This window comes from Phyllopteryx taeniolatus, chromosome 1 (genome assembly GCF_024500385.1).
Source record: "Phyllopteryx taeniolatus isolate TA_2022b chromosome 1, UOR_Ptae_1.2, whole genome shotgun sequence".
NCBI classification, from domain to species: domain Eukaryota; kingdom Metazoa; phylum Chordata; class Actinopteri; order Syngnathiformes; family Syngnathidae; genus Phyllopteryx; species Phyllopteryx taeniolatus.
In genome coordinates this window covers 50,515,790-50,537,211 of record NC_084502.1, presented here as the reverse complement: position 1 = coordinate 50,537,211, position 21,422 = coordinate 50,515,790, and the positions used below count along the sequence as shown (strand labels likewise).

Sequence of the window (21,422 nt, the reverse complement as noted above, 5' to 3'; positions counted from 1 at the left end):
CACGGTGGACGGCTGGTTAGAGCGTCTGCCTCACAGTTCTGAAGACCAGGGTTCAATCCTCGGCCCCGCCTGTGTGGAGTTTGCATGTTCTCCCCGTGCCTGCGTGGGTTTTCTCCGGGCACTACGGTTTCCTCCCACATCCCAAAAACATGCATGGTAGGTTAATTGACAACTCTAAATTGCCTGTAGGTGTGAATGTGAGTGCGAATGGTTGTTTGTTTGTATGTGCCCTGCGATTGGCTGGCAACCAGTTCAGGGTGTAACCCGCCTCCTGCCCGATGATAGCTGGGATAGGGTCCAGCACGCCCGCGACCCTCGTGAGGAGAAGCGGCTCAGAAAATGGATGGATGGATGGACAGTTATCAAGCATTATAGTTCTGGAACTTACAGAGGAATTGTGCAACCTCCTTGACTGCATTATTCAGCATTACTTACTTATGAAAGTCAAACTTTTCCCATATTATTATTATTTATTATTGTATTAAATCCAAATACAGTTCCATGGATAATCTGTGGGCTCTTTTACATTTTTAAAATGAGTTAAGATGTTAAAGGTCAGTATGCGTGTACTAGGGCTGTGCACGATTCGGTGGTGACTCGAATTCAAGTGGGCCTGAAAAAGCGATCAACAAATCAGAATTTTTAAATTTGAAGCATAACGAGACATCAACCACGCCTCGGGACCAAGGACCCAGCACCACCGAAGTGCCCAGACCAGCCCCCAAGACAGGGATAAGGGGATAATGATTCAGAAGCTAGAGGTATTCCAGCAAGCAAGTTCAAAATGCTTTTAATTTAAACCTGAGTTCTGACCTACCTTCCCCTGAACTCAAAAACTGGGACCATTCTGGTCCAGAACAGCTGATCTGGATGAGTTTAATCAAAGTCTAAGTACGCTAACCTTGAGTTAAGCTCGTGCACGGCCATAACCAAAAGACATCATGAATGTCGATTCACCATGGAAACCGACAGAAACCTGTCAAGTTCCTTACTTCCCCATTGGAATTTGGGGTGCTAATGCAGGTGTTCAGTGAAATCAAAATATATTCCGTAAAAAATACCAAAAAAACAAGGAACACTGCTGTGCCAGTGAAGGAAAGAGAATCAATTGACGCACGAGTGAATGCAGAAGTTTCAATGCAGTACTATTGAATGCACTCACTGAACCACACTTTAAATTGCAGCATATTGGAATATATTTTGAATATCATCTAATTTTCATTGACCATATGTGCAACCTGGCGTGTAAAAGCATACTTGGAAGCAGTTTAATGAAATATAAAAACATCATTTAGGCAGTCATTTGTAGATTAGGTCAAGAGATATAGTTCATGTATCAAAAAATTATTCGTTCTTCTTCTTTTCCTTTCGGCTTGTCCTGTTAGGGGTCGCCACAGCGTGTCATCCTTTTCCATGTAAGCGTATCTCCTGCATCCTCTTCTCGAACACCAACTGCCCTCATGTCTTCCCTCACGACACCCATCAACCTTCTCTTTGGTCTTCTCTAGCTCTCTTGCCTGGCAGCTCCATCCTCATCACCCTTCTACCAATATACTCACTAGCTCTCCTCCGGACGTGTCCAAACCATCAAAGTCTGCTCTCTCTAACTTTGTCTCCAAAACATCTAACCTTGGCCGTCCCTCGGATTAGCTCATTTCTAATTTTATCCAACCTGGTCCCTCCGAGAGAGAACCTCAACATCTTCATTTCTACCACCTCCAGCTCTGCTCCCTGTTGTCTCTTCAGTGCCACTGTCTCTAATCCGTACATCATGGCAGGCCTCACCACTGTCTTATAAACTTTGCCCTTCATCCTAGCAGAGACTCTTCTGTCACATAACACACCTGACACCTTCCTCCACCTGTTCCAACCTGCTTGGACCCGTTTCTTCACTTCCTTACCACACTTACCATTGCTCTGGAATCTTGACCCCAAGTATTTAAAGTCCTCCCCTCCCTTCTCCCTGTAACCTCAACTCTTGCCCCTCCGTCCCTCTCATTTATGCACATAGAGTGTATTCTGTATAACTTCAGCTAAGATTAATTCCTCTCCTTTCCAGTGCATGTCTCCATCTTTCTAACTGTTCCTCCACCTGCTCCCTGCTTTCACTGCAGATCACAATGTCATCTGCGAACATCATGGTCCACGGGGACTCCAGTCTAACCTCATCTGTCAGCCTATCCATCACCACTGCAAACAGGAAGAGGCTCAGGGCTGATCCCTGATACAGTCCCACCTCCACCCTAAATCAGAATCAGAATCATTTTTATTTGCCAAGTATATCCAAAAAACACAAAAGGAATTTGTCTCCGGTAATTGAAGCCGCTCTAGTACGACAACAGTCAATTGACAGAGAACACTTTTGAGACATAAAGACATTGACAAAAAAAAAACAGTCAGTGAGCAATAAAGGTTTGCTAATTATCTGGTAATGCCGGTACATTTAAACACATTTTTTTTTTTTGACAATTGTGCAAAAAGATGCAGAGTCCTCTAGGACTTAGAGCAGTTCGAATGACTAATATTGCAATAGTCCGGTGCAATGACCATTGTGCAAAGGGCGCAAATACTTCAAGCGAGTAGTACGGTAATCTGGGACAATGTTGATTGTGCAAATGTTGCAGATACTCCTCAGTCAGTGTACAAATGGAGCAGATGCTACTCTGGCACGAGTGGCCAGTATTGGTCAACAACAGATACGCAAATAGTGCAGCATGGTGAGACAACTACAGTGAGTGCACGAGTAATATATAATTGGCCCGACAGAAATGTGACAACAAACTCAAGACAAAAAGTTGCCGGGATGTTGCAGTGGAACTGTAGGTTAGGTGTTTAAGAAGTTGATTGCAAGAGGGAAGAAGCTGTTGGAATGTCTGCTAGTTCTAGTTTGCATTGATCGGTAGCGCCGACCTGAGGGAAGGAGCTGGAAGAGCTGGTGACTGGGATGTGTAGGGTCCAAGAGGATTTTGCACGCTCTTGTATTAGTTCTGGCAGCGTGCAAGTCCTCAAGGATGGGTAGCGGGGTACCGACAATCCTTTCAGAAGTTTTGATTGTCCGTTGCAGTCGGAGTTTGTCCTTTTTTGTAGCAGCACCAAAACAGACTGTGATGGAAGAACACATGACTGATTCGATGACCGCTGTGTAGAACTGTCTCAGCAGCTCCTGTGGCAGGCCGTGCTTTCTCAGAAGCCGCAGGAAGTACATCCTCTGCTGGGCCTTTTTGAGGACGGAGTTGATGTTGATCGCCCACTTCAGGTCCTGAGAGACTGTAATTCCCAGGAACTTGAAGGTCTCGACAAGCCAGCTGGACAGCGTGAGGGGCAGCTGTGGCGAAGCATGCCTCCTGACTGGAGCGAGCTGGTCCGCGCAGACTTTGAGGCAGGATGGAGACACATGGTCTGGGCCTGCCGCTTTGTTAATCTTTTGTTGTTTGAAGATGCGTCTCACATCGTGTTCGCGGATGGTTAACGCAGAAGTCGGTGGTGCGGCTGGGTGGGTGTGCTGTGAAAGTGTCCTCTTCAAATCTCCAGTAGAAGCTATTCAAGTAGTTGGCTAGTGTGCTATTGTTGTCAGCTTGGGGGGATCGTCGCTTGTAATTTGTCAGCGATTGGAATGCATGCCAGACTGATTTAGAGTAATTAGCGCTAAACTGTTTTTCCAACTTTACTGCATCGTTCTTCTTTGCAATGTTAATTTCTTTAGTCAGCTGGTTTCTAGCTCGATTACAGGGCCCTCTCCCCACTTTGATATGCGTCCTCCTTAGCTTGGCGAAGTTGCTTAAGTTTGGCAGTGAACCACGGCTTGTTGTTATTGAATGTGCTAAATGACTTTGTTGGTACACACACCTCTTCACAGAAACTGATATAAGATGTGACAGTGTCCGTATATTCATCCAGGCTGCTAGCTGAATTTCCAAAGACACTCTAGTCTGTGCAGTCTAAGCAGCTTTGAAGTTCCATCTTTGTTTCATTGGTCCACTTTTTCACTGTTTTCACCGTAGGCGTCGCGCATTTAAGTTCTTGCCTGTATGTCGGTATTAAGTGAATTAAGCAGTAATCAGACAAGCCCAGTGCTGCACGAGATTTGGCACGGTATGCGTTTTTTAGCGTAGTATAGCAGTGGTCTAAAATGTTATTTTCCCTGGTAGGACAGTCGATGTACTGCTTGTATTTAGGGAGTTCATGGTTGAGTTTAGCTTTGTTAAAGTCCCCGAGAATAATGAGGGGTGAGTCCGGGTGTTTTTTTTCAATTTCATTGACTTGTTCGGCGAGCATTAGCAGTGCGGCATTCGTGTTAGCTTGAGGCGGAATATAGGCACCAGCGAGAATGAATGATACGAACTCACGCGATGAGTAGAATGGCTTACAGTAAAAAAATAAAAAGTGACTCCAAATGCGGGCTGCAGCATGTGCTGAGCTCCGTGACGTCCGTACACCATTTTTCGTTGATAAGAAGCATATCCCGCCGCCTTTTGTTTTCCCCATTAACTCAGTGATGCGATCTGCTCGGTGAAGATGAAAGCCCGGAAGCAAGACGGCGCCATCGGGTACAGCCTCACAAAGCCAAGTCTCCGTAAAGCACTCGGCGCCGGAACATCCAAAGTCTTTACTGGACTTTATCAGAAGATGAAGCTCGTCCATTTTGTTGGGTAGGGAGCGCAGATTCACGAGGTAGATCGACGGAAACGCCAATCTGTATTCTCTCTTGTGGAGCTTCCCTTGGATGCTGGCTTGCTTCCCTCTGTTGCGTCGCCTTCGCCTCCATGCGCCAAAGACCGCAGTCGCCGCTCCGGTGAGTAACTCGGGGAAAAAACTGAGTGGATTTGCGAAAGTTGGTGAAAGAAAGTCCGGAGTAGGCTCCTTGATGATTAGCAAGTCTACCCTTGTGTAAGTGAGTCGTGTAATGTCTCCAAAGACGAACGAAAAACACAAAAACAATACTAGAGAGCGCGTAACCGAGGCGACCACACTGGTCGGCGCCATCTTGCCACAAAGCTCCTCTGTCACACCTGTAGCACACCTCACCACAGCCCTCATTCATGTCCTGTTCTATTTTAACATACTTCTCTGCCACACCGAATGCAGTACCCCAGTTCCTTTCTGGGTACTCTGTCATAAGGTTTCTCTAGCTCTATAAAGACACAATGCAGCTCCTGACCTTCTCTGTACTTCTCCATCAACACCCTCAATGCAAATAATGCATCTGTGCATAATGCTTTCTTGGCATTAAACCATACTGTTGCTCGCAAATACTCACTTATGTCCTGAGTCTAGCTTTCACTACTCTTTCCCATAACTTCATTGTGTGACTCATCAACTTCCTTCCAACATTTCTCAGGCATCTTCTCACCCGCTAGAATTCTATTGAACAAGCTGGTGAAAAACTCCACAGCCACCTCTCCTAGATGCTGTCATCCGGAGCAACAGCCTTTCCATTTTTCATCCTCTTTAATGCCTTTCTAACTTCCCCCTTACTAATCATTGCCACTTCCTGGTCCACCACACTTGCCTCTTCTACTCTCCCTTCTCTCTCATTTTCCTCATTCATCAACTCCTCGAAGTATTCTTTCCATCTAGCTAGCACACTGCTGGCACCAGTCAACATAGTTCCATCTCTGTCCTTAATCAACTTAACCTGCTGCACATCCTTCCCATCTCTATCCCTCTGTCTGGCCAGCCGGCATTACCAGATAACTAGCAACCTTTTATTGCTCAGTGACTGTTTTTCTCAATGTCTTTATGTCTCAAAAGTATTTTCTGTCAATTGACTGTCTGTTGTTGTACTAGAGCGGCTCCAACTACCGGAGACAAATTCCTTGTGTGTTTTTCACATACTTGGCAAAATAAAGATGATTCTGATCACCCTTGTTCGTAAAAATTGGCACCAGCACACTTTTCCTCCATTCCTCAGGCATCTTCTCACGCGCTAGAATTCTATTGAACAAGCTGGTCAAAAAGTCCACAGCCACCTCTCCTAGATGCTTCCATACCTCCACAGGAATGTCATCAGGACCGACTGCCTTTCCATTTTTCATCCTCTTTAGTGCCTTTCTAACTTCCCCCTTACTCATCATTGCTAATTCCTGGTCCACCACACTTTCCTCTTCTACTCTTCTTTCACAGCGTTACAGCCCAAGGCAATTGCAGAAATGTACCCACCTTTGCCATATTGTCCGCATGTTTACAATCTGCGGCGCATATTTCGCCGCTGGACTTGAGATAAAGTACGTAACGTGACGTTGCATTCACAACTCCTGGGGGAACGCTACTGTGCTATTGCCATGACCACGAAAGTAACTTCACAACTGAAAAGCTATTTGATGTTGAAATAGTAACGCTACAGAGAAATGTAATTCAGCTAGTAGTGTCGCAAGTCTCCAACACCGCTGTGTTTGGTTGTAAACATAATGTTACCTGCGGAGCACAGCGCGAGACCTCTCGCACTTGTTTTACGAGATGAAAACTATAAAGCCTCAGCCAACTGATTCCTACCCTTGCGATATCCAGTCCGCAGTCCTATAACCGACATATCTAAGGATTCCTGGCAGATTTTGTACCAATAACGGAGTCTGCTACCGACAGTACGACAGTCGTATCTCTCGCCTTTAAAAAACGGAGATCCGGTCGCATAGGTTTATCGTTTCCAACCCTACGAAGAAACCGTTTTCTGCCTCTCCTTCATTTTTGACCCACAGTAGCTGAATCTCCACCGGCGCACTGTAGGTTAACAGCGCCTGTGGCGAACGTTGTCAACCCGGGCCATGACCGATTCGGTATGGAATTCTTTGGATGAACGGTCATATTTGTTTGGCAAAGTTTGACACAACCCTCTGCATTGATCCGGGCTTGGGACCGGCCTACAGTTTGCACTGGCTTGTGCCCCCATAGGGCTGCATTCAAAAAAATATTTACTCTAATAATAAAAGAATATCACCACCACCTGGTGGTGAGTAGGCTCCGATGATGGGTGAAGATGCCGGTCCAACCTGGCAGGCCCAAACGTATTGTGAGGGTCTGCTGGGAACGTCTGGCAGAATCCCGTCAGAATGAATTTCAACTTCCACCTCCGGCAGAACTTCACCCACGTCTTGGGGGATCCGGGGGACATTGAGTCCGAGTGGACCATGTTCCGCGCCTCCATTGCTGAGGTGGCTGACCACAGCTGTGGCTGTAAGGTAGTCGGTGCCTGTCATGGTGGCTGAGGCAGCTGATGGGTACCGGCTGGCCAAGCGTAATGCAGCTTTGGTGGTCGCTGCGGCAAAAACTCGGAGATGGGAGGAGTTTGGTGAGGACATGGAGAATGACTTTCGGACGGCTTTGAGGAAATTCTGCTCCACCATCCGGCGTCTCAGGAGGGGGAAGCAATGCACCATCAACCCTGTGTGTACTGAGGATGGGGCACTGCTGACCTCGACTCGAACATTGTGAATACCTCCTCAATTCCACTAACAAGCCTTCCCATTAGGAAGCAGAGTCTGGGGTCTCTGAGGTGGGCTCTCCTATCTCTGGGGTTGAGGTCACCAAGGTGGTTAAAAAGCTCCTCTGTGGCAGGGCCCTGGGGGTGGAAAGCGGCAAGGCCGAAAACCAACATTGAATGCCCGTGACCTTCGATCCCTCAGACGGCACTGCATCAAAAATCAATGTGTACAGGATATCACCACATGGGCTCTGGAATGCTTCAGAAAACCAATGTCAGTAAATACAGTTCGGCGCTACATCCGTAAGTGCAACTTGAATCTCTACTATGCAAAGCAAAAGCCATTTATCAACAACACCCAGAAACGCCGCCGGCTTCTCTTGGCCTAAGCTCATCTAAGATGGACTGATGCAAAGTGGAAAAGTGTTCTGTGGTCCGACGAGTCCACATTTCAAATTGGTTTTGGTAATTGTGGACGTCGTGTCCTCCGGGCCATCCGGTCCTCCGGGCCATCCGGACTTTTTTGGACGCAAAGTTCAAAAGCCAGCATCTGTGATGGTATGGGAATGTGTTAGTGCCAATGGCATGGGTAACTTACACATCTGTGAAGGCACCATTAATGCAGAAAGGTACATACAAGTTTTGGAGAAACATATGCTGCCATCCAAGCAATGTCTTTTTCATGGACACCCCTGCTTATTTCAGCAAGATAATGCCAAACCACATTCTGCACGTGTCACAACAGTGTGGCTTCGTAGTAAAAGAGTGCGGGTACTAGACTGGCCTGCCTGCAGTCCAGACATGTCTCCCATTGAAAATGTGTGGCGCATTATGAAGCGTAAAATATGACAACGGAGACACCGGACTGTTGAACAGCTGAAGCTGTACATCAAGCAAGAATGGGAAAGAATTCCACCTACAAAGCTTCAACAGTTAGTGTCCTCAGTTCCCAAACATTTATTGAATGTTGTCAAAAGAAAAGGTGATGTAACACAGTGGTAAACATGACTCTGTCCCAGCTTTTTTGGAATGTGTTGCAGCCATAAAATTCCAAGTTAATAATTATTTGCTAAAAACAATAAAGTTTATCAGTGTTAAATATATTCTAGAAGTTATCATTTATTTGCTTAGCTTGCATTAGTATTATGGACGATTTTAGATGTCTCGCCTTCGAAAAGATGACTCAGCATCATCCGATGGAAGGGCGCCTGGACCAAGGACGTGATCGGATGTGGTCGGGTCGGGACAAGTGTTGGTCCAATATTTTGTGTTGTGTCTTATTGCTTAGAATACTATGTCTGGGAAAAACCCTCTTATTATCAAATATTATGTGTCGTGTCTTATTGTTTAGAATACTATGTCTGGGAAAAACCCTCTTATTATCAAATATTTTGTGTTGTGTCTTATTGCTTAGAACATTATGATTTGTAAATCCCTCCTATTTCAAATAAATGCAGGAGCGAGGGGGGGGATTGTTTAGAGCGTGTTGAGAGGCTGTGATCTGAACAATCTCCCATACGCCCTCCTCATGAGAAAAAGAAACCAGCGTCTTCATTCCTTTTGTGTCTATTTTTTATAATGTTGGGTAAGATAAATCCAACATTAAATTGGTCCTTCGAGCCGGATGTCAACACACCCGAGGATTCCAGTTGTGGAGCCGACTTCCAGTTAAGAGACCGTGGCCACGGCAAGTAAGACCCTTTACGGGACTGGTCTTCGTTCTCCTCAACTGGGATCTGAAGGTTGACGACAATCCACAGGATTGAAGACGACTGGTGAGTTAAATTTAAAAAAAATTTTTAGGAAAAAGGACGCCGGAGTCCACAAATTCCGCGAGGACGGCGGAGTCCTGTACGTACTTAAATTCCGTGTTTAATAAACCTTGTGTAATACTAGTCACTGGCAAGTAATGGACGGCGGAGTCCGACATATTCCGCGAGGATGCCGGAGTCCTGTACGTACTTAAATTCCGTGTTTAATGAATAAAGAAACTAGGAAAGTTTCGTGGCGTCGTAGTTAAATTCCGTATAGGATGGCGGAGTCCTCTAATGAGCTGTTGACAGACGTAGTTAAATTCCGTATGGGACGGCGGAGTCCTCTGACGAGCCAGTGTGAATGAAAACTGTTTGAATGAGAGTGTAAATGGGAAATGGGAAACCACTAGGTTTTTCATTCCATACCAAAACAGTGGGAAAGTAAACGGTGGACTTTTGTGGATGCAAAGGCAAGAATTCTCCACTCGAAAGAGTTGAAGTGAGAATTACCACAGAAAGTAAATTTGAATCACCGTCCTACTGAGGAAAAAAAAAAAAAAAAAAAAAAAAAAACAGTGTTCTAGACTACCCTAGGTAGTATTACACTGAACCAAATTCTTTCAAATGGGGAAAGGAAGTAGTAAAATAAAAAACAGGAATACACTGCAGTGTAAAGGTTGGAGGTTCATTAAATTAAATTTAAAAGAAAAAAAGAAACAGGATCCTGATAAAATTTAATATTTAGAGACAGGGATAACCGAACACGGCTTTAATGGTTGGTTAAATACACAAAAAATAGCCGCGTTGTAGGAATCAAATTATATAAAAAATAAAAGACAAGCCACCGTTAAACGTGGGAAAGGCCCTGTTGTCTGCAGCCTTGGAGCTTATCACAAAAATAGAAGATAAAAAAGAATGTGATGAGCTGCAGTAATACAGAGAGCAGCATGCGTACCAAACCCACGCACATTGTTAAATTCATTAAGACCAGACGCTACTGTGTTTACAGTAGTGGACATTAATGCATTAATGCATTCTTTTCAGTACCAATAGAAAATAACAGTCAATTTTGGTTTGCATTCACATTTGAGAAAAAAAAAATATATATATATACATTTACTAGATTACCGCAAGGTTACTGTGAAAGTCCAACTATTTATTCACAAGTTAATTCACAACACGCATGTCTTCTGGCATCTACAGATGAAGACACATGCAAAGATTAATTGACCTTACTGCATCATCTAACAGAAGAGGGACATAAAGTTAACAAAAATAAATTGCAATGATGTAAAAGACAAGTCAAATATCTAGGCCATAATTTAAGTGTAGGAGGAAGGACTATATTAGAAGAAGGGAAAGCTATAGTCTTAAAAAATCCTAAACCACAGACGAAGAAACATATAATAATCATTTTTAGGTCTGACAAATTATTGTAGAGCATGGATTCCAAACTATGCAGAAATTGTTGCACCATTGTCAAAATTAATATATGAAAACAACCTTAAAATTACATCACCTGTTTAATGGAGTACAGAGGCAGAAAAGGCCTTCTGTGACATTAAACAACATTTGGTGTCCAGTGCTGCGCTAGGCCTTCCAAATTTAATGATAAAACATTCATTCAAATGGTAGATTGTAAAAGCTATTGCATGACCTCCGTACTTACACAACAATACGGTGATAAGCTAAGACCAATAGCTTATTTTTCAACTAGAGAGCAGTTCACCCTAAAGGTCCCACATACAGTGTCTGCTCTCCTATTGCAAACCAATATGGCGTTTTTATCACCTGCAAGACATTTATCTTGCATTGCCATCTTGCTATCACAACCACATTTGACTGTTGAGCGATGCACAACCTTAAATCCAGCCACACTAATACACTTATTTGATGAAGGCACGCAGCATGATTGACAGGAATTGTCTGAACAAGCTGCTGAATTAGTAGCATTAATCGAGGCATGCAAACTAATGATAAATAAAGATGGTACAATCTATACTGATAGCCAATATGAGTATTCCACAACAAGAACGCAATTATTGGGAAAAACAAAGTGAAAAACTACAAAATGAAATTTACATTAGCACAGGAAAAAAAAAAAAAAAAAAAAAACTATTCAAATGGGCTGCTATATTGAGCCATGCTGTGTCACGTCTCAACCGGAGGGATGGTGGCACAGATAGATTGACACTTTACAGCCCTAAAAAATAGCAGAAAGAAACACGTGGGTTCATTTAACACACTGTAAGAGTCATTTCAGCTGAGTACTCAAATAGGGAAGGTGAGCAAAAGTCTGATAACGGAGCGGGAGCAGATGTGTAGATTCTGAAAACGCTTGCTGGTCAGTGAAGAAAAAAGACACCAACCCTTTTAGTGAGAACTCAGCAGAAAAGCACACCCACGTTGGTTATGAGATTCGATAAGTTGTTACGTAGCAACTTTGGCTACTATGGGGTTGGTTTTGTTTATGTGGTACATGGGACGTCCCATCCTAAATGATAAAACCAATTTTTGAGATAGAAAATCACCTACCAACTGGACCAATATGACGAACCTAATAATACAAATTTTTTGAATCATTAACTCGTATCAAAAGGAGTACAGCTGATGACCAGAACTGTGGGCATGGCCTCCAAACGCAGCAAAACGGTTTAATATTTTGTGGCCCCCAAAATCAAACTGCTTTAATCATAATTCCATATGCGGTTCTCACCAATGATGCTCAAGAGAATGGGCAGAATTGGGGATTTAGATATGACTGGTATGCAACTATAGGCTTTGGATGGGAACACCTCATTGGTGAAACAGGTTATGATTGGTCCAGTTGGTCACAAAAAATAGCAAAAGAACATAGAAAGAAGTTTAACATAAGCAAAACGGCCCATAGTTTAATATTGAAATACAAATCAAGTCACCCAGTGTGTTTGATGGTGAGCTTGTGGGCCTATTATGGCGGAAAAGATCCCCACTTCCAAGTAGCATTGTGTTATAGGAACCGTGTTAAACCAGAAATGCCATTGAAAACTTCAAAGAAAGGTGGACAAATTTTAATGGTTAACACCATAACTACTGATGATTGGTTCCTTGTTGTCACAGGAGTTTCAGGACAAAATAACAATTGGTTACTATTGATGGAACAAGCAGCAAATGTAGCGAGAAAAGATTGTGTTGTTTGCATGGGTCCCAGGCCTTTGTTGCGCATAGTTCCGGCATAATTATCACAAGATTGTATTATTCCATTTGCACACTGATTGAGGAGCATCTGCAACATTTGCACAACCATTGTCCCAGATTATCGCACTACTCGTCACTTTAAACCGCATACACTCCTTGAAGTCTCAGCGCCCTTTGCACAATGATCTTTGCACCGGACTATTGCGATATTAGTCATTCAAACTGCTGCTAAAGGACTGCATCTTTTTGCACAATTATTTTTTGTCAATGTCTTTATGTCTCCAAAGTGTTCTGTAAATTGACTGTCTGTTGTACTAGAGCGGCTCCAACTACCGGAGACAAATTCCTTGTGTGTTTTGGACATACTTGACAAAAAAGAGATTTATCCTGGCAGAGGCAAAATTATCCAACATAAAACATACATGGTGTTCCTCGTGGGGTTCCTAATCAATACAAATTAGCTGACCAAGTTGCAGGAGGATTTGAATACTTCATATGCTGTTGGTGTACGATTAATAAAAATGTTGATGGGATAAACTATATCCACTTCAATGTACAGAGATTAGGAAATTGGACTCAGAGTGGGTTGGAAGCTGTGCACGAGCAGCTCAAGGACGTTCCAAAGACCGCATAGCTGTCGACATGCTCCTCGCAAGAGAGGGAGGTGTTTGCGGTATGTTTGGAGAACAAACAATACTGCTTCAGATGGCAGCTTGACCAGAGCCATCGATGGTCTACGGACCCTCAATCAACACTCCTTGTGAAACAGCTGAATGGACGTTTTTGGTAAATATAAAACCCTCATTTCACCAATATTGATATCAATTGCTGTTTTTGCAGCCATTCTGACATTTTGTGGATGTTGTTGTATCCCATGCATTCGGGCATTAATCAGTAAATTAATCACCACAGCCATAACCCACATGGAACCGTATGGAGGAGATTTATCCTTTATTGGAGGTTGATAATAATGACGATGATGATGATGATGTTGTTTTACCTGATTTGTTTCCTGATCCAGGTGATTACGATGTTTAAACTACAACATTCATGTATGACAAGTTTACTCTGAGTGTAAATGTATTTGTTTCATAAAAATGGTTCTACAGTTAAAAATCGAAATGAAGTGACTGTAAGATGATATGAGAATTTGTGCAAATACATGATAAACAGGAGGGAAATGTTAAATATATTCTAGAAGTTATCATTTATTTGCTTAGCTTGCATTAGTATTATGGACGATTTTAGATGTCTCGCCTTCGAAAAGATGACTCAGCATCATCCGATGGAAGGGCGCCTGGACCAAGGACGTGATCGGATGTGGTCGGGTCGGGACAAGTGTTGGTCCAATATTTTGTGTTGTGTCCTATTGCTTAGAATACTATGTCTGGGAAAAACCCTCTTATTATCAAATATTATGTGTCGTGTCTTATTGTTTAGAATACTATGTCTGGGAAAAACCCTCTTATTATCAAATATTTTGTGTTGTGTCTTATTGCTTAGAACATTATGATTTGTAAATCCCTCCTATTTCAAATAAAAGCAGGAGCGAGGGGGGGGATTGTTTAGAGCGTGTTGAGAGGCTGTGATCTGAACAATCTCCCATACGCCCTCCTCATGAGAAAAAGAAACCAGCGTCTTCATTCCTTTTGTGTCTATTTTTTATAATGTTGGGTGAGATAAATCCAACAATCAGTTTGAACATTAAATATCTTATCTTTGTCGTGTATTCAATTAAATTGAACAATTTGGTTGAACATGATTTGCAAATCATTGTATTCTGTTTTTATTTATGTTTAACACAACGTTCTAACTTCATTGGAATTGGGGTTGTATATAACAAAGGTGTTTCTTTGCTTGCACTTCATTAAGGGGTATCAACTCGTGACGAGTTGTACCTGTTCCTCTCTTTTTCTTTCTTTTTTTGTAATAAAAACCCACAAAGACAAGATTGCTTCCTTACTTATTTTGTCAGAAAAATATTTGCCAAAACACGACCCAGGACACTACGTCTCTCGGCTGGCCTGTGAACGCCTCGGGATCCCCCCGGAAGAGCTGGATGAAGTGGCTGGGGAGAGGGAAGTCTGGGCGTCCCTGCTAAAGCTACTGCCCCCAAGACCCGACCTCAGATAAGCTGAGGAAGATGGGTGGATGGATGGATATTGTGTTCTTTAAAAATATTGTTTTATTTTATTTATAATAATTCAACTAATCAAAATGAATGAAAAGTAAATAATGATGAATCAAAACTTAAAATGGTTTATTTTACAAATAAAATAATTTATTCTCATTTTAAAATGTCAGTATTTATATTTATGATAGCTTAATTTAAATAACCAATTATTTCTTAAAAAAACTTTTTTTTAAAATGTACATGCATGTAATTGTATTAATAGTCAATAGTTCTACCAATCAGCTATAAGAGAAATTATTACAAAATAGATAAAATTAAAAAACACCTTTTTGGAAAATCGTCTTAATTTATGAAAAAAAAAAAAGTGTTTTTGACTCTTGATAAATACTCTTCGGGTCAGATTAAACAATGGAGGGGGCCCCGTACTTTGACCACCCCTGAATTAGACTGATCCCAGGAGACACATAAAAAGTCAAGATTGAGAGGTTCACGGAGTCAGTTACCATGGTGATTGTGTCGGAATTCCTCTTCAGCGGCTCTTTGATACGAATTGAACAAGCTTTCCCTCATCTCAGGGTCAACTTCCTTCGAGTTTTCACGTAACCTGCTTGCTGGAATATCCCCACTGTCATTGCGAATAACGAATTGGGATTTAGAGGGTGAGTCCAAGCCCTAGTGTGTACCAGGCTTTACACATGCAGCAAAAGAAACAAAGACAACACAACAAATAACACAACAAACATGCTTAACATTTAATACATAACTACAATAAACATGACGATAACACAAGACCGCAAAGTACGGCATTTGAAACCAGCCTACCTCCTTTGTTTGTCTACTTTAACAGCGTCCCCTCCATGGCCCACCCGTCCACACAACACCATTTCATTCTCAGAGGTAAGCGTTTGTGTGTGAGTGTGTATGTTTGTGTCTGCGTGCATGTGTGAGGCGCAGCTGTCAGACACACAAGATGATATCGAAGCACACTTATCTCAGTATTCATGAGAACAACTGGGTGTGCATGTATGCTAGAGAGAGAGAGAAAGTGTGTGTGTGCGTGTGTACGTGACTCAACTGTGCTATGCAGGTGACTGTGAATGATGTTCTTCATTATCATGATGATAAGTGTTTGATGGTGTGATGAGATAAATGAAGACCTCAGACACATCTATGCATCTTTGTCTATTTCCATTTCAGCCTGTACTTGCAGGGCCTCTGTGTTCCAATCCAGCCTGAATGGATTTAATTCCTTCAGTAAGAGTTTAGTTCCCTTCAATGGGATCAAACATCCTGTTTGCAAACACGCACCAAGGAGGGTTTGGCAGGCAGATCTTTGGAACAGGAAGAGAATCACAGCTGAGTGACAGCGCAGGACTATCCAGCATTGAATGCAACATACAGTCTGCAGTCATACTTCTGCAACTTCTGCAAGTTGGACACATACTGCATACATACAGTACATACTATTTAAGGTGCACACAAACTGCTTATATCGAGTTCATACGACAGAATATCAAATGCACACACAGCCTACTGCATACATATAGTACCGTGAAAAAGTATTTGCCCCTTCATTTCTGTTTTGCATATTTTCTTTACACATAAATATTTCAGATCAACAGGGCAATTTTAATACCTCACCAAGATAACCCAAATAATACAAAATACAGTTTCAATTATGTTTTTGTTTATTAAGGGGGCATCAGAATCAGTATCTTGGGGTCTTGTTCACGAGTGAGGGAAGAATGGAACGGGAGATCGACAGGCGGATCGGTGCAGCGTCTGCAGTGATGCGGACTTTGTATCGGTCCGTTGTGGTAAAGAAGGAGCTCAGCCGAAAGGCGAAGCTCTCAATTTACCGGTCGATCTTCGTTCCTACCCTCACCTATGGTCATGAGCTGTGGGTCGTGACCGAAAGAACAAGATCCCGGATACAAGCGGCCGAAATGAGTTTCCTCCGCAGGGTGTCGGAACTCATTCCCTTAGAGATAGGGTGAGAAGCTCGGTCATCCGGGACGATCTCAGAGTAGAGCCGCTGCTCCTCCGCATTGAGAGGAGCCAGATGAGGTGGCTGGGGCATCTGATTCGGATGCTTCCTGGACGCCTCCCTGGTGAGGTGTTCCAGGCACGTCCCACCGGGAGGAGACCCCGGGGACGACCCAGGACACGCTGGAGAGACTACGTCCTTCGGCTGGCCTGGGAACGCCTCGGGATCCCCCCGGAAGAGCTGGATGAAGTGGCTGGGGAGAGGGAAGTCTGGGCGTCCCTGCTAAAGCTACTGCCCCCGCGACCCGACCCGGATAAGCGGTAGAAAATGGATGGATGGATGGATGGATGGATCAGAATCGTCTTTATTTGCCAAGTATGTCAAAAACACACAAGGAATTTGCTTGCTTTGCTTTTTTCCTGACTGTGATATGAAATCAGATGAAACTTTTCCTATTTTAGGTCAATTAGGATTACCAAAATTATTTCTACTTGCTGAATGCCATAATAATGAGAGGGTATTTTTAGACAACTATAATAGACAATAAAGTCATGGCTGAAAGCATTAGCACGTTTTTAGCCATTCATGTATTTATTATTCTTTGTTTTCTTTTTCTTATTTTAATATATTGTTATTTTATTTTCTGGTTGTTCTTTTAAGTTTAAGTTGAGTTTTGGTAGTTCAATAAATACAAAGTTTAGAAATAAATTAATAATCGTGTTTATTAATCATGATTTCACTATCAGTCAAAATAATCGGAATTGTTATTTTTTCCATAATCACTCAGCCCTAGTCTAGCAACCCCTCCTCCTTTACAGTGCACAGCCGGGCAAGCACTGCGAAGCAAACCCAAACAAACATGTCAGCATCCATCCATTTTCCATACTGCTTATCCTTACCAGGGTTACAGGTGTGCTGGCATCTAGCTCAGCTAACTCTGGGCAAGAGGCAGGGTACACCCTGAACTGGTCGCCTGACAATCGTAATCTCTCTCTCTCTCTCATATATATATATATATATATATATATATATATATATATATATATATATATATATATATTTACTCCACGTTGCCGTCGTGTACAGTATATTCAAATCCAAAAGCAAGTTTATTTTAAGCCTTGTCACATGTCTTTTGACATAGTACTGTAAATATCTGACCACCAATAAAGTTATTTAAAAAAAACATGGCGGAATGGGACAGACAACAAGTTTGAGACAGACAAAACGTAATGCCTGGATCAGACGACAGGACAAATTTGGTCTTTCACGATTGCACTTTGTCAGAATACTGCAATAAAATACCGATACCACCTGTCATAAGGAGTTTCAACTCCCACCTCCGGCAGAACTTTACCCACGTCTTGGGGGATATTGAGTGGCGCCTCCATTGCCGAGGTGGCCGACCGGAGTAACTGGCGTTACTTCCAGCAAGTTTCAACCATAGTTTAGCTAAAATGAGGTTTTTATTACGCATATTGAGCCCTCCCCGAACATACCCGAAGCTCAAGGATGTGGTCACTCTATCCACCGCAAAGGCTACTGGAAGTGACGTTGCAATTGACAAACAGCGCGCTACACACGATACGCAATGGCAAGCAACGTGTTGGAATATGAGGAGGAGGAGGATTTCGACGTACAGGAGCACCCAACTGAACTTGGCATCGTCAAACCGTACATGTTTGAACCGATCAGGAGGTCGGAACGGTGACAACGATGAGCAGCCAAGTAGCAGCTGTACAACAGAAAAGGAGAGTGGCCACTGGGTCGATGTGTGTCAAAAGCATGTCTTTTTATACAGTCATGGCTTTAAATAATGGCACCCCAGGGGTGCCAATATTTTTTAGCACGACTATACGCATTATATATTCATATATCTTTCAGTGACACGGCACAAGCTTTTTCATCCATGCATCCATCCATCCATCCATTTACTGAGGCGCTCTCCTCACTAGGGTCGCGGGCGTGCTGGAGCCTATCCCAGCTATCATCGGGCAGGAGCCGGGGTACACCCTGAACTGGTTGCCAGCCAATCGTAGGGCACATACAAACAAACAACCATTCGCACTCACATTCACACCTACGGGCTATTTAGAGTCTCCAATTCATGCATGTTTTTGGGATGTGGGAGGAAACCGGAGTGCCCGGAGAAAACCCACGCAGGCACGGGGAGAACATGCAAACTCCACAGAGACGGGGCCGGGGATTGGACCCCGGTCCTCAGAACTGTGAGGCTGACGCACAGAAAGTCTTTGCCATGTCTGTTGGCTTGTCATATAGGCAAAAGTACAGACGACAGCACTGAAAAGTACTGCGGGGGTCTTTTTTTCCTCCTCCCCAGTGCATAGAAACCATAATAGAGTCGTAGGTATATACAAGGAAATGCTCACCTCGTCTGCTTCGCTTCGCCGCGGCACTGTGGCGGCTGCGAGATTTAGTTCTCTTGCTGGCGGTGGAGGTCCCGATGGCCATAGGAAAAATAGTTGGCACCACAGCTGGTTTCAGCCTCTGCCGAACAACACCTGCGTATCCAATGCTTTATGCTAAGTCTTTCTCAAAACATGCCGGTTCGAAGTGATCAGCACAGTTTGGAATGCTTGCTAGGCACCCATAGCTGACCACGTTTCTTCCCCTGTTGAATGACTTTCCCGAGCCACTGGTCACGTATTCCTTTTTCACTTGGAAAGCCAAAAAAACTCTTGCCACTGCCTGAACCATTTGTACAACCAAATGCCACATAATAAACCATCGTGACATCGCTATATCATATGCCAATATATAAGGAGGGGAACAACAGCAATGAACAATAGCACACAACGCCGAATGAACAGGCTGTTTGGCTCGTGTGACGTCACAACGCCGGTTAGAGCCGAAGACCGGAAGGCGCTGGATGCAAAAAGCAGAAGGTGCATTCTGCATCATATTTATCGATTTAACTGCTGTATATCTGCTATATAATCACTTTGAAATGGCAGATGTGATTTGTAAAGGGGTTCTAGAGTTATCAAGAAAAAATTTAAAATCTTTGCCCTCTGACCGTGGCACGGTGCATGACTGGATAGAGTGTCTGCCTCACAGTTCTGAGGACCGGGGTTCAAATCCCGGCTCCGCCTGTGTGGAATTTGCATGTTCTCTCTATGCCTGCGTGGGTTTTCTCCGGGCACTCCGCTTTCCTCCCAGATCCCAAAAAACATGCATGGTAGGTTAATTGAAGACTCTAAATTGCCCGTAGGTGTGAATGTGAGTGCGAATGGTTGTTTATTTATATGTGCCCTGCAATTGGCTGGCAACCAGTTCAGGGTGTACCCCGCCTCCTGCCAGATGATAGCTGGGATAGGCTCCAGCACTCCCACGACCCTTGTGAGGATAAGCGGCTCAGAGAATGAATGGATGGATGGATGGATGGATTTCCTCTGACCTTTAAGTACACAAGTTTATACAGTAAATGAACAAGTCATTTAAATAGACACATGGCCCCATCTTGTGATCGGATTGGTGATCGGTCAACGTTTTTTTTAAACTCGCTGATCAATCCCAAAAATCCTGATTGTGTAAAGCCTAGCATGTGTGTGTGTGTGCGTGCGTGCGTATATATATAAAAAAAAACAATTCCAATGAAGTTGAGACGTTTTGTTAAACATTAATAAAAACAGAATACAATGATTTGCACATCATGTTCGACCTATATTTAATTGAACACACTACAAAGACAAGATATTTAATGTTCAAACTGATAAACTTTGTTTTTAGCAAATAATCATTAACTTCATAATGCGGCACACATTTTCAATGGGAGACAGGTCTGGACTGCAGGCAGGCCAGTCTCGTACCCGCACTCTTTTACTACGAAGCCACGCTGTTCTAACACGTGCAGAATGTGGTTTGGCATTGTCTTGCTGAAATAAGCAGGGGCGTCCATGAAAAAGATGTTGCTTGGATGGCAGCATATGTTTCTCTAAAACCTGTATGTACCTTTCAGCATTAATGGTGCCTTCACAGATGTGTAAGTTACCCATGCCATTGGCACTAACACAGCCCCATACCATCACAGATGCTGGCTTTTGAACTTTGCGTACATAAAAGTCCAGATGGTTCTTTTCCTCTTTGGCCCGGAGGACATGACGTCCATAATTTCCAAAAACAATTTGAAATGTGGACTCGTCGGACCACAGAACACTTTTCCACTTTGCATCAGTCAATCTTAGATGAGCTCGGGCCCAGAGAAGCCAGCGGCGTTTCTGGGTGTTGTTGATAAATGGCTTTTGCTTTGCATAGTAGAGTTTCAAGTTGCACTTACGGATGTAGCGCCGAACTGTATTTACTGACATTGGTTTTCTGAAGTGTTTCTGAGCCCATGTGGTGATATCCTTTACACATTGATGTCGGTTTTTGATGCAGTGCCGCCTGAAGGATCGAAGGTCATGGGCATTCAATGTTGGTTTTCGGCCTTGCCTCTTACATGCAGTGATTTCTCCAGATTTCCGGGAAACCTTTTCGCACTTGATCACAAAGAGGTGAACCTCGCCCCATCGCCTGTTCACCTTTGGGATGTTCCAAACAGGTGTTTGATGAGCATTCCTCAAATTTCTCAGTTTTTTTTGCCACCTGTCCCAGCTTTTTTGGAATGTGTTGCAGCCATAAAATTCTAAGTTAATGATTTCTTGCTGAAAACTATAAAGTTTATCAGTTTGAACATTAAATATCTTGTCTTTGTAGTGTATTCAATTAAATATAGGTTGAACATGATTTGCAAATCATTGTATTCTGTTTTTATTTATGTTTAACACAACGTCCCAACATAGGCACGGTGGCCGACTGGTTAGAGCGTCAGCCTCACAGTTCTGAGGTGCGGGGTTCGATCCCCGTCCCCGCCTGTGTGGAGTTTGCATGTTCTCCCCGTGCCTGCGTGGGTTTTCTCCGGGCACTCCGGTTTCCTCCCACATCCCAAAAACA

General features: G+C 43.3%; 1 protein-coding gene across 5 annotated transcripts in view; it reads right to left on the bottom strand.

Moving 5' to 3' along the window:
- Positions 1–21,422, bottom strand: part of plxnb3 (plexin B3) — a 170,511-nt gene that overhangs the window by 88,381 nt on the left and 60,708 nt on the right. Inside the window, exon 1 of one of the 5 annotated variants that reach the window (XM_061747963.1) lies at positions 15,305–15,737. The exons of the other annotated variants lie outside the window; for them this stretch is intronic. The gene's annotated coding sequence lies outside the window, so the exon portion shown is untranslated. Of the gene's footprint in view, positions 1–15,304; positions 15,738–21,422 lie in introns of those variants that run through there. 5 annotated transcript variants of the gene reach the window in all.